The sequence below is a fragment of the Xenopus laevis genome, chromosome 9_10S (assembly GCF_017654675.1).
Source record: "Xenopus laevis strain J_2021 chromosome 9_10S, Xenopus_laevis_v10.1, whole genome shotgun sequence".
NCBI classification, from domain to species: domain Eukaryota; kingdom Metazoa; phylum Chordata; class Amphibia; order Anura; family Pipidae; genus Xenopus; species Xenopus laevis.
This window is the reverse complement of record NC_054388.1, coordinates 7,816,834-7,830,912: the sequence shown is the minus strand read 5'-3', so window position 1 is coordinate 7,830,912 and position 14,079 is coordinate 7,816,834. Positions and strand designations below refer to the sequence as shown.

The 14,079-nt window shown below is 42.7% G+C and overlaps 1 protein-coding gene across 3 annotated transcripts in view; it reads right to left on the bottom strand.

The window, feature by feature from the left end:
• The window catches only part of pkig.S (protein kinase (cAMP-dependent, catalytic) inhibitor gamma S homeolog), a 51,135-nt gene extending 39,511 nt beyond the window's left edge, over window positions 1–11,624 (bottom strand). Inside the window, exon 1 of one of the 3 annotated variants that reach the window (XM_041578846.1) lies at window positions 11,040–11,624. The gene's annotated coding sequence lies outside the window, so the exon portion shown is untranslated. Of the gene's footprint in view, window positions 1–1,110; window positions 1,342–10,880; window positions 10,940–11,039 lie in introns of those variants that run through there. The other 2 variants (XM_041578847.1, XM_018238145.2) reach the window with 2 other exon arrangements.
• Window positions 11,625–14,079: the final 2,455 nt, after the last annotated feature.

The following is a 14,079-nucleotide window of genomic DNA, read 5'->3' as shown; positions in this document are numbered from 1 at the left end:
TTATCCATTGGCTGATTTATACTTTTAATATTCCTAATTACATTAAACTGATACACAGACACATATAAACAGAATATTAGTAACTACTGAAAGCCTAATGCGTATAGGGCATTTTTAGCATACAGACATCCCTATTGAACATGCCCAACCCTTTAAATATTCTTCATGGCAAAGTCCTCAAGGATCACATGGTCTGAGTTTTGCCAGACAGAAGCTCTAACAGAAGAGAGAACTTATAGTCCAATTGTAGTCTTATGACTTACAGCATTTAAAGGGAAATAGTAGCTTTTTGAAAACTTGTTTCACTTGGTCACTAGGGTCCCACTTATTGTAGCAATCAGGCAGTGTTGTGAATGATGTTGCCATAAAAAGATAAAAAAATCGAATCAAAGAATCAATCTGCTGTTTGGTTGCCAGGCATTGCTTACCCTAGCAACTTTACTGAACAAGAAACCAAGCAGCATTTTTGGATAGCAGGATTCCAAATGCAATACTTGCTAAAAAAAAATAAAAATAACATGAAAATGAGGGGTCATCGGATTTAGTGATTGCCTATAGATAAATAGGGAATTTAAGTCATGCAATTTATTTTTAGTGCAATTAACTATTCAAAGTTGACTTCAAAAAGGATTTTAGATATACACACCAGGTATGAGATCTGTTATCCAGATAGCTCTGAATTGCAAGCCATCTCCCCAGACAAATAATTCACAAATTTTAAAGCTATTACCCTTTTTTTCTGTAACAATAAGACAGTAGCTTGTACTTGATCCCAACTAAGATATAAACAATCCTATTGGGTTAATTTATTATTTTATTTTTTGTAGACTATGGTGATCCAGATTACAGAAATACCCCTTATCTGGAAAGCCCCAGGTCCCGAGCATTCTGGATAACAGGTCACCTACCTGTATATGTTTATTCCTATATGATGCATAAAGCTGAGCACATCACCACGCAGGGGTTAATCCTTACATTGCATCCCTTGAATTCTAATTGTTTAATGGCCGATCAGCTTAATGGAGCAACATTTACACGGTGGCCATAAAACCCATCTGGCTGACTATATGGCAGTTGCCAGTTCCCCATTACACAATATTTGGATGGTACCTTTGGTCTCAGTAAGTAGATAGGAATGTCTCTTGGCCACCTGCTATGAACTCCGGGTGTGCTGCCTCCTCTCTCTGCTGGAAGGCAGGGTTTTATTGATTTTCCATCCACACTCGACCTTTCCTACTGGGATGTTGATGCCAAGAACGGGGCGCAAGTCATGCTGAATTGAGACAGTTGGACGGGGGTCAGCAGAATGCAGCAAACTGAGTAACCCATGCAGCTCAGGCCTCTCCAGCAGCAGCAGCAGCACTGGGGAATCAATTAGTAGCACAGGTGAAGGGGTCAAAATCACTGACACACCTGTTGCTGTTGTTAGAGTATTATTAAGGGCTCTTACAGACAAGGGTTTTTGCCTGCGCTCCCCTGCGTTCCGTTTTTCTAGGTTCAGCCGCAGGGGAGCGCAGGAATAGACGCATTACATTTTTTCCAATGGTGCTATACTCACACAGGCGCGTGTAGGAGCCGAACGCAGGAAAAATGCAGCATGTTGCGTCTCAACCTGCGTTCGGCGCCTACACGCGCCTGTGTGAGTACAGAACCATTGGAAAAAATTTAATGCGTCTATTCCTGCGCTCCCCTGCGGCTGAACGCAGAAAAACGGAACGCAGGGGAGCGCAGGTAAAAACGCTCGTCAGTAAGAGCCCACAGTCAAGTGTTTTTAGCTGCGCTCCCCTGCGTTCCGGTTTCATGCGTTCAGCCGCAGGGGAGAGCAAGAGTAGAAGCACTGAATTTTTTGCAATGGCGCTGTACTCACACAGATGCAGGAACGCAGGAAAAATGCAACATGCTGCGTCCCAACCTGCGTTCATGCGTCTGTGTGAGTACAGCCCCATTGAAAAGAATTCAGGGCTTCCCTGCGGCTGAACGCATGAAACCGGAAAACAGGGGAGCGCAGCTAAAAATGCTTGTCTGTAAGAGCCCTTACACACAGGCGGTTTTAAGGAGTAGACGCACTCGGTTATTGTCAAGGAGGCTGTACTCAAACAGATGCATGTATGCAACGAATGCAGGTGAAATGCAACATGCTGCGTCCCACCTGCGTTTGTCGCTTACGTGCGTCTGTGTGAGTACAGCCCCATTGACAATAACTGAGTGTGTCTACTTCTGCGCTCCCCTGCGGCTGAACGGAAGAAAGCAGAACGCAGGGGAGCGCAGCCCTTAGGCATATTGGGCCCAAGCAGAGACCTACATGACATTTGCTGGGGAACAAAGTTCTATATGGTACAGGTATGGGACCTGTTATCAAGAATGCCCTGGGGTTTTCTGTATAACAGATCTTTCCTTAATTTGGATCTTCATACCTTGAGTCTACTGGAAAATCATGTAAACATTAAATAAACCCAATAGGCTGATTTTGCTTCCAATAAGGATTAATTATATCCAGGGGCGCTCCACCAATGAGGCGAGTTGAGACACTCGCCTCAGGCGGCAGCGCCCCCCTGGTTACCAGGGGCGGCAAAAATGCCGCTCCTGGTAACTAAGAGCCGAATTTCCGGTTTTCAACCCGGTTTTGCTTCCAAAATGATTAATTATATCTTAGTTGCGGTCAAGTACAAGCTACTGTTTTATTATTACACAGAAAAAGGAAATCGTTATTAAATATTTGGATTATTTGGATAAAATGGAGTCTACAGGAGACGGCCTTTCCTTAATTCGGAGCTTTCTTTATAATCGGTTTCCAGATAACAGATCCTATACCAGTAAGTTTTTTTTTGACTGCACAGCACTTGGTCTACAAACATTAAGCAGAGAAATGTCCAAATTTATTTAGCCCCCAAGTGTACGGACACACAGGACAGATGGCAATTAGTTAACACTAGTTAACACTAGTTAACACTCACACTCACTGTGAGCAGTAAAGACTCTGTCTGCCATAGACTCCATTTTATCCAAATAATCAATATTTTTAAACATGATTTCCTTTTTCTCTTTAAAACAGGTACGGGACCCATTAGCCATAATGCTCAAGACCTGGGATCTTTCTGTGATTTGGATTTTCATACCCTCATTCTACTAGAAATTCATGTAAACATTAAAACCCAATAGGCTGGTTTGGCTTCCAATAAGGATTAATCATATATAAGTACAAGCTACTGTTTTATTATTACAGAGAAAAAAGGAAATGTGGATAATTTGGATAAAATCGAGTATATGGGAGACGGCCTTTACTTTATTCGGAGCTTTCTGGATACAGTTTTCCGGATAACGGATCTTATACCTGTAATAAACTTATGGCTACACAGCAGCTTGTTTATATAACCTATAGTTGTGTTTCTGAAGCAAACGCACCAGTTGCACCAGTGCAGGGAAACAGTTCATTATATTGTCATTCCTGTAAAACACTTTTTTGTTGTTACTGTTTCTTTCAAGTGCATGGTATCCATTAAATTGCAAGCCACTGCAGTTCCTATTATCCAATATTGTCCAATATGGCATCATCACTTGTTTAGGCTGTTCTGCTATGTCACGTCATTTACTGCTTACATGAATCACTTCTAATTTTGCCCCTACTTTCTCCCCACACTTTCTCTCAGGCAGAAAATCTGCTCCTCTTTTATGCATGACATATAGGGCCTAATAGAGCTGATCATCCCATACTAATAAGTAACAACCTGCATGGTTAAAGAACTGACATATCCCATAACCCACCGACAAAACAACTTAAGGCCATTAATGATTGATTTACAGCAATTCGTTAACACTTGCATAGAACAATTTCTAAACTTTAAATATTTTATCACATTCCCCGCACTAAAGTATAATTGCTTTGCAACATAATCCTCCTTCAGCTGATGACATGGAACTTTACTTTTTTTTTGGTTTGTCGTAATTGCTTTGTAATTGAATCCTGCAAGGCAAGGCTATTTGAAACCAAAGCATAGATTTCCAGGTACGATCTACTGGGCTCATTCAACAACTTCTGCGTGGGATAGAATCTTAATGGAGTCTTTACCATTCATGCAACAAAACTCAGCCCTGCAGATGTTCCATTATTATTTGTTTGTTTTTTATGCCTATAATACCCTTGGGGGTGAAGGAAAGTGTGGATTATACCACAAATAAAGTCCAGGTTGTGCTTTCAGACAGATGGTGCCTATAGTAGCATAATAGTCTCTGGGAAGGGAGTGTAACTGTGGGATAGCAGGTATAGTAGGGAGAGATGATGTCTATAGTAACAGTGGATAATAGTCTCTGGGAAGGGAGTGTGACTGTGGGATAGCAGGTATAGTAGGGAGAGATGGTGTCTATAGTAACAGTGGGATAATAGTCTCTGGGAAGGGAGTGTGACTGTGGGATAGCAGGTATAGTAGGGAGAGATGATGTCTATAGTAACAGTGGATAATAGTCTCTGGGAAGGGAGTGTGACTGTGGGATAGCAGGTATAGTAGGGAGAGATGATGTCTATAATAACAGTGGATAATAGTCTCTGGGAAGGGAGTGTGACTGTGGGATAGCAGGTATAGTAGGGAGAGATGTGCCTATAGTAACAGTGGGATAATAGTCTCTGGGAAGGGAGTGTGACTGTGGGATAGCAGGTATAGTAGGGAGAGATGGTGTCTATAGTAACAGTGGATAATAGTCTCTGGGAAGGGAGTGTGACTGTGGGATAGCAGGTATAGTAGGGAGAGATGTGCCTATAGTAACAGTGGGATAATAGTCTCTGGGAAGGGAGTGTGACTGTGGGATAGCAGGTATAGTAGGGAGAGATGGTGTCTATAGTAACAGTGGATAATAGTCTCTGGGAAGGGAGTGTGACTGTGGGATAGCAGGTATAGTAGGGAGAGATGGTGCCTACAGTAACAATGGATAATAGTCTCTGGGAAGGGAGTGTGACTGTGGGATAGCAGGTATAGTAGGGAGAGATGTGCCTATAGTAACAGTGGGATAATAGTCTCTGGGAAGGGAGTGTGACTGTGGGATAGCAGGTATAGTAGGGAGAGATGGTGTCTATAGTAACAGTGGATAATAGTCTCTGGGAAGGGAGTGTGACTGTGGGATAGCAGGTATAGTAGGGAGAGATGGTGTCTATAGTAACAGTGGATAATAGTCTCTGGGAAGGGAGTGTGACTCTGGGATAGCAGGTATAGTAGGGAGAGATGTGCCTATAGTAACAGTGGGATAATAGTCTCTGGGAAGGGAGTGTGACTGTGGGATAGCAGGTATAGTAGGGAGAGATGGTGTCTATAGTAACAGTGGATAATAGTCTCTGGGAAGGGAGTGTGACTGTGGGATAGCAGGTATAGTAGGGAGAGATGGTGTCTATAGTAACAGTGGATAATAGTCTCTGGGAAGGGAGTGTGACTCTGGGATAGCAGGTATAGTAGGGAGAGATGTGCCTATAGTAACAGTGGGATAATAGTCTCTGGGAAGGGAGTGTGACTGTGGGATAGCAGGTATAGTAGGGAGAGATGGTGTCTATAGTAACAGTGGGATAATAGTCTCTGGGAAGGGAGTGTGACTGTGGGATAGCAGGTATAGTAGGGAGAGATGGTGTCTATAGTAACAGTGGATAATAGTCTCTGGGAAGGGAGTGTGACTGTGGGATAGCAGGTATAGTAGGGAGAGATGTGCCTATAGTAACAGTGGGATAATAGTCTCTGGGAAGGGAGTGTGACTGTGGGATAGCAGGTATAGTAGGGAGAGATGGTGTCTATAGTAACAGTGGATAATAGTCTCTGGGAAGGGAGTGTGACTGTGGGATAGCAGGTATAGTAGGGAGAGATGGTGTCTATAGTAACAGTGGATAATAGTCTCTGGGAAGGGAGTGTGACTCTGGGATAGCAGGTATAGTAGGGAGAGATGTGCCTATAGTAACAGTGGGATAATAGTCTCTGGGAAGGGAGTGTGACTGTGGGATAGCAGGTATAGTAGGGAGAGATGGTGTCTATAGTAACAGTGGGATAATAGTCTCTGGGAAGGGAGTGTGACTGTGGGATAGCAGGTATAGTAGGGAGAGATGGTGTCTATAGTAACAGTGGATAATAGTCTCTGGGAAGGGAGTGTGACTGTGGGATAGCAGGTATAGTAGGGAGAGATGGTGTCTATAGTAACAGTGGGATAATAGTCTCTGGGAAGGGAGTGTGACTGTGGGATAGCAGGTATAGTAGGGAGAGATGGTGTCTATAGTAACAGTGGGATAATAGTCTCTGGGAAGGGAGTGTGACTGTGGGATAGCAGGTATAGTAGGGAGAGATGGTGTCTATAGTAACAGTGGATAATAGTCTCTGGGAAGGGAGTGTGACTGTGGGATAGTAGGTATAGTAGGGAGAGATGGTGTCTATAATAACAGTGGGATAATAGTCTCTGGGAAGGGAGTGTGACTGTGGGATAGCAGGTATAGTAGGGAGAGATGGTGCCTATAGTAACAGTGGGATAACATTATTTCTAGGATAATTTAGACCCTAGAAACCAGACTGCTGAAATTGCAAACCGGAAAGCTAAATAATTAAATAACCAAAATGAATAAAAAAATGAATTTTCAATTGAAAATCGTCTAAGAATATTTCTTTCTATATCATACTAAATGATAACGCAAAGGTGAACAACCCCTTTAATCTTTAGGAGGCATCTGAGTGAAAGATAAAGGATTAAAAGAAGACCTCACCTAGGGGCTACCTTGCCAAATGTGCGGCTCTTCACGAGTATTGTCCGTAATGCTTTGGGAAGCATGAGAACTAATGATTTCCAGTAGGAAGATGGAATCTATGGTAGGAACTATGAAGGATAGAAGATTGCATAAAAAGTGGAACCTAAGGAGAAGCAGGGCCGCCATCAGAAATCACGGGGCCCCGTACAACAAAATTTTCTGGGCCCCCGCCAACCCCAGCCCAGCCCCGCCCCTGATCCTGCCCACACCACAGTAAAAAGGCTACACAGACTTAAGCGCTAAAAACGATAAACACACATACAAGTTATAAAAAGTCATTGGTGGTCAGGGCCCCCCATACAAGTAAAAAAAAAATAATTGGTGGTCAGGGCCCCCCTATAAGTAAAGTTTTTAAAAAGAAATTGGCGGACGGGTCCCCCTACAAGTTAAAAGAAATCATTGGTGGTCAGGGCCCCCATAAGTAAAAAAAAATTTGGCGACAAGGGTCTCCCATTTTTTTGAAAACATTGGTGGCCATTGTCCCCCATAAAAGTTAAAAAAGATTAGCAGTGGCCATGGTTTAAAAAAATAAATTGAATTATATGGAACATGTAAATTTTTAAAATAAATAAATAAATATAAAAAAAAGACCATTGGTGTTCAGTGGAACTTACCTTTAAAGGTCTTCTTTATTCTCCTCTTCTTTGGGTCCAATCGGAGGCTTTCGGCCCTTTTCGCGGCTTTCAGGTCCAATCGGAGGCTTTCTGTAACGTTCACGTTATCTGGAACCTTGAACAGTGTTGGGTACACTCACATGCACAATGTTCACTGACGCCTTTTGGGGCCCCGGGCTTTTTGCTGAGGAAACCAACTGGGAGTAAGTGCGTATACTATTAACATGTCCGTAAGCGAGGTACCGGCAAGGATTAGGCAAAATGTAGTTGAAGAACAGGCAAAAGGAATGAGGCAGGCGGCTTGAATCGCAAGTCAATTATAGGCAAAAGTCAAGAACCGGGAAATTCAAATCAGAAGAAACGCTTCGGCAGGATCTGTAAACAGAAGCCAGCTTGGGCACCGTCAAAATGGATAGGCCTTTTAAACGGGATTTGACGCAAAAAATTTGAATTCTGCACTGAAAGAAGCCGTAATGACGCTCGGCGTCAAGACGCCTGCGTCATTTCAATACTCGTGACTTCATTGCTGGATGCGCCTGCCCCCTCAGCCGAGAAGAGACACAACGGGAGGTAGGAATGCCGGAGAATCTCCCGCGCGTCTTACACTTTCTTTTTCTTCGGCTTTCAGCTACAAACGGTGGCTTTCGCCTCTTTTTTTCAGGCTTTTGGTTCTTTTCACTGCTTTTGGAGTTCAGCGGCTTTCGGAAACTTTTGGTTTCGGTGGTGCAAGGGGGGCCTGGCTAATTCAGGAAGTTCAGCGCGGCCGGGCCCCCATTAAAGCACCGGGCCCGATACAGTTGTGCCTCCCTGATGGCGGCCCTGAGGAAGATTGTTGATGATTGATGCTATTTGACCCATTGGAAGGTATAATATCATTGTCCCTCCTGGCTTCACAGTGGGCCTGCAGCCAGCTCAGTGGGAAAGAAAAGCTTGGCTTGACTGTCTGAAAGCCTTTCAAGATCTCATTCCCATCATAGACAAATGGAGAGCGGTGTCCATTTGTGCAAAGAGCAGTCATCACTACCAGAAGCTGGCCGCAGACATGCACAGGAAGCCTTTTATTGAGGTTAATTTACTTGGAATGTCCTGGGGCATTAATGTAAGCAATGAATTGTCAGCAAACAGGAAGCTATCTCTGTGATGAAAGCAAAATTCAGTCGATTTAGCTACTACGAATTCTTCCCATCCACCCCCACGCCGGCTTTGGTAAACAGACACTACGGCTTAAATAAGTGTTACTGCTGGAAGAGTAACTGGCACATAAGTAGATGTTTCCATACTGTGATAGTGACGTGATACTGGATAATAATAGTATACAACATTACACAGGATACAGGCACACTGAGGTGCATTATATTGTATATATAACATCATCATTGCTTGAGCTTCCTTTTCTTGTAGGGATATTTCTGTCTTTAATGTTGACTTTTGGTGAAGAATATGTCACCTTAAAGGATAAGTGAACCTTAAAAATAAGTAAATGTAAAATTCATGGGGTGCTATTCTAAGCACTTTTGCAATGTACATTCATTATTTTATTTTTTTTAATTCCAAGATATTAAAGGATACATGTACTGTTAACATGAATTAATTTTGTTACAACCTGCGCCACCTGCTGGACAATCTTGACCAGTCTGACCATGAAGTAGTCAAGGAAGCTGTCAGGAGAAAGAAAGAGGCTGCTGCGGGGATGGGGGGTCAGGGAGCATGGGGTCGGCCCTCAGGTGTCTTTAGTCATTTTCTCCAATTAGATAGGAAAGGGATGTGCTTAGGGCAGCCTTGCTGCTACTATAGGTGCTGCTGTTATTATTTCCATAGCAAATGAAGAGGAAGTCCCTTCTATCATCCATCCTCAAAGACAAGTCCAATGAAAGAACTACATGTGTGTGGCCCATCTTTACTCTGCAAAATAATTGGCTTTATCTCCGTTATTATGTTTGTCAGCAAATATGAAATCAATACATTGAATACATGTATTGAATACAGCAACGGGACTGATAATGCAACGTTTTGAGCAGGAAAGATCCATAACCGCAATTAAGATTTGGGGGAAATATGTCAGGCAGAAAATATATTCAGACCTGTCTCAAAAAATAGTTCCTCCCACGGTCTGCATGATAAAACTGACGTGATACAATCTACCTGTGTGAAAAGAAAGCCCCACCCCCCGACATATTACAAAGCAGAAAGCACAACCTGCATGTAGTCCTGGCAAATCTGGGGCCATTTTTAAAATAAAACAAAACCTCATCCATTGCCAGACTGCACTTGTTCCAGGCTCCGTGACACTGGGATTCATAAAAACTCCATTCTTATAAGCACAACAGAACTTTGTCTAAACAGACTGTTCTTTATCATGGACTAAGTGGGAGTTTCTTAACAGTATTGTGTTTCTCATACAATTTCTCATACAATTTTTAGAAACTGTCACATCCTGCCAAACTGCAAACCGGCGAAGCTTTTCCAAACATGTGACCGGACCACCAGCACATTGATCTGCTTAATATCAACTGCTGGAAAACTCAGCTCTCCTCAAAAGGGGCCCCTTCTGCTCTCTGATGTACGAATTTACTGTGCCATAACTGTTAGATGTTTCTATATTAACATAAGGGCTGTCTCATCTGCCACACACCAGTTGTATAATAATTCCCAGAAGCTTCCACCAAGCTTAATGGGGTCCTACCCTTACTGCACTGTTATGGGGACAGTAAGGACCCCTTATTGCACCTCAAATTGACTTAAAGTGGACCTGGTGTTCTTGTCAATTTGTGATACAGGTATGGGACCTGTTATCCAGAATACTCGGGACCTGGGCTTTTCCGGATGATGGATCTTTCCATAGTTTGGGTCTTCATACCTTAAACTAGAGTCCTGCGCAGGTCCATTTTTTGGAACCCGTACCCGACCAGTACCCGTAACCTGCAATCCACAACCTGGACCCGCATTCTAACCCGCTTAGACCCGCTGCCCGAGCCGCAAGTACCTTATCTGCAACCCGGACCCGCTGACCATGAAGAATCCGGAAGTCCTGTCATTGTAAACCGGAATTGACATCATCGGAAGTAGGCGTGATCGGAAAAAAATGGAGTAAAACAGGAAGTAGACATGATCAGAAAAAAGGAGTAAAAACCGCTATTGAGAAGACCCGCCTCTATTCCCGCACCCGGAACCTCTACCCGCAACCCGCAGGGTTGCAGGTAACCCGCGGGTACCCGACTCGCTGCAGGACTCTATCTTAAGTCTACTAGAAAATCATTTAAACATAAAATAAACCCAATAGGCTGCTTTTGCCTCCAATAAGGATAAATTATATCTCAGTTGGGATCAAGTACAAGCTACTGTACAGAGAAAAATAAAATCATTTAAAAAAATTTGGATTATTTCGATAAAATGGAGTCTATGAGAGACGGCTTTTCGGATCTTTCTGGATAACGGGTTCCCAGATAATGGATCCCATACGTGTATCAAGAAAATAAATAACCAGGATTTTTTAGGTAAAAGCTTACCACAGTGGGTCCGGATGCACATGCCTCAGGCATTCAGCAGAAGGAGTTTGCTCCAGAAAGGCTGGGACATACCAGACCAATGTAGAAGAAAACCAGGATAAACATTAAAAAAAAGGTTTTCCATTTATTTTCCAGTATGGTTAAATCAAAAAGTCTTACGTGTTTCGTGTCACCAGAGGACACTTAATCCTCTGCTATCACTTCTGGTCCTTATTCTGTCCTGCTCCGAAATACTGGCATCGCTTGCTATCTACAGACACGTTTGGCAGGGAGCGGGACAGGTTTAGGATGCAATTTCTTCAGGCGGGTTCAGGTAGGAAAATATACCAGACGCAACAAGGAAGAGTGAGTTTGAGTTGGATCAGGAAGTGGGGGTCCAGGTCAGGTGCAGGTCTGTAAAAACAAAGCCATGCAGGACCGTACCCCAAATCAGTACCATGCCTATGGTCTGAATCCTCCGAATGACACGGGATCTATCCACGTGAGTCCAGGCATTATGGAATGTTTTGAGCAGAAGGAAACCCCTACTTTGTGGCCCATCCAGTTTCCAGCCTCATCGAATTCTGACATACGATTCCGCAGTGACACCTTAGACGTTTGTTTTCCAGCACCATCAGCAAAACATCAACAAATAGAATTTCACATTCCCCCAGCAGTGTCCCACGCACTTGCGGAATCTGTGCCCAGAAGCTTCCTGGGAGGCTCATGGTGGCCCCACAGCCTGTCGGCTGAATTTTAACACCAAATACAATGTGCCTATGGGAAAAAAAAGAAAATGGAAACTACTGTATATCATAAAATATTAACTCATTTGTTCCCTATGTTTTTTTTTCCTGCTGGAAAAACACATCACTCAGGTGCCTTTCCTAACCACCCCCCTGCTTTGCTTTCTTGCCATTTTGCTAAATTGTTTTCAGCATTTCTGAGTTTTTTGAACAATTTAAGTTTATCTAACATTTTAGCATTTGGTGGCTAAGTACAACACAATGGTTTGTGAACATACCGACCATAGTGTGTGTATATGTAATAGAACCCTTTATAAAGAGCCTCTTATACCCAACAGTGCAATATAAATAACAGATAATAATATCCACACATACATATATATATATAATCTTGATGGACTGTTTTATTTTTCCCACCCAATTGACTACGTGACTATGTAACATGGTGATTAAGATACTCAAACACAGAAGAATAAAACTAGCAAATAAAACGTTTTACTGCCATCTAGTGTTAGATAATTACCGCCATTGTATCCCCCTGCTCCTTATACACTACAGTGTATGTCAAATGAATATCTATATAGGGTAATAACAGTGTCACCAATGGAGGATTCAAAGGGGAAGCAACACCTATTTGCAGCCAGCTGATATGTTTTGAACCCAGGAAGACACGTGGATAATATTTGCCCAGTCTCAAAAGATATTTTACATTTGTTCTGTTGAATACAAGGTGATAGATGATACATAGATAGATAGATAGATAGATAGATAGATGATAGATAGATAGATAGATAGATAGAAAGATAGATGATACATAGATAGATAGATAGATAGATAGATAGATAGATAGATAGATAGACGGAGAGAGAGCGAAAGAGAGATAGATAGATAGACAGACAGAGAGAGAGAGAGAGTGAAAGATAGATAGATAGATAGATAGATAGATAGATAGATAGATAGATAGACAGGCAGAGAGAGATAGACAGAGAGAGAAAGAGAGATAGGGAGACAAACAGAACGAGAGCGAAAGGGAGAGAGAGACAAACAAAAAGAGAGATAGATGATGGATAGATAGATAGATAGATAGATAGACAAACAAACAGACAGAAAGAGAGATAGATAGATGGAAAAAGAGACGGATACAGAGAGACAAACAGATACCGAATCTGAATTTGCATATGCAAATTAGGGATGGGAATGGGAAAACATTTTTTACTTCCTTGTTTTGTGAGAAAAAATCATGCAATTTCCCTCCCAGATTTGGATTCGTTTCGGGCAAGATCACCAGGCAGTTGGCAGCAGATTTAGACCAAAGGGGCCAAATGGGTTTTTTCCGGCCAGTCCGACTGGCACGTGAGTTCATTAATTACGTTTGGCTTTTTTTTCTTGATTCAAACTTTTTACTTATTTTCCGAAAAGGGATGCTTCACCTTTAAAGGGATACTGTCATGGGAATTTTTTTTTTTTTCAAAAGGAATCAGTAAATAGTGCTGCTAAAGCAGAATTCTGCACTGAAATCCATTTCTCAAAAGAGCAAACAGATTTTTTTATATTCAATTTTGAAATCTGACATGGGGCTAGACATATTGTCAATTTCCCAGCTGCCCCAAGTCATGTGTGCTCTGATAAACTTCAATCACTCTTTACTGCTGTACTGCAAGTTGGAGTGATATCACCTCCCTCCCCTCCCCCCAGCAGCCAAACAAGAGAACAATGGGAAGGTAACCAGATAACAGCTCCCTAAGGGCTCTTACACACGGCCGTTCCGACCTGCGCTCCCCTGTGTTCCGTTTTTTGGCGTTCAGCCGCAGGGGAGCGCAGGAATAGACGCAAGTCATTATTTGAAATGGGCCTGTACTCACTAAGGCGCGTGTAGGCGCCGAACGCAGGAAAAATGCAGCATGTTGCGTCTGAACCTGCGTTCGGCGCCTACACGCGCCTGAGTGAGTACAGGCCCATTTCAAATAATGACTTGCGTCTATTCCTGCGCTCCCCTGCGGCTGAACGCCAAAAAACGGAATGCAGGGGAGCGCAGGTCGGAACGGCCGTGTGTAAGAGCCCTAACACAAGATAACAGCTGCCTGGTAGATCTAAGAACAACACTCAATAGTAAAACCCAGGTCCCACTGAGACACATTCAGTTACATTGAGAAGGAAAAACAGCAGTCTGCCAGAAAGCATTTCTCTCCTAAAGTGCAGGCACAAGTCACATGACCAGGGACAGCTGGGATATTGGCAAAATGTCTAGCCCCATGTCAGATTTCAAAATGAAATATAAAAAAATCTGTTTGCTCTTTTGAGAATAGTGCTGGAGTAACACTATTCACTTATGCGTTTTGGGAAGATCCCTTTAAGTTAACTTTTTGTATGTTATTGGGTGGCTAATTCTAAGCAACTTTTCAATTGGTCTTCATTCTTTATAGTTTTTCAATTAGTGACCTTCTTCTGACTCTTTCTAGCTTTCAAATGGGGGT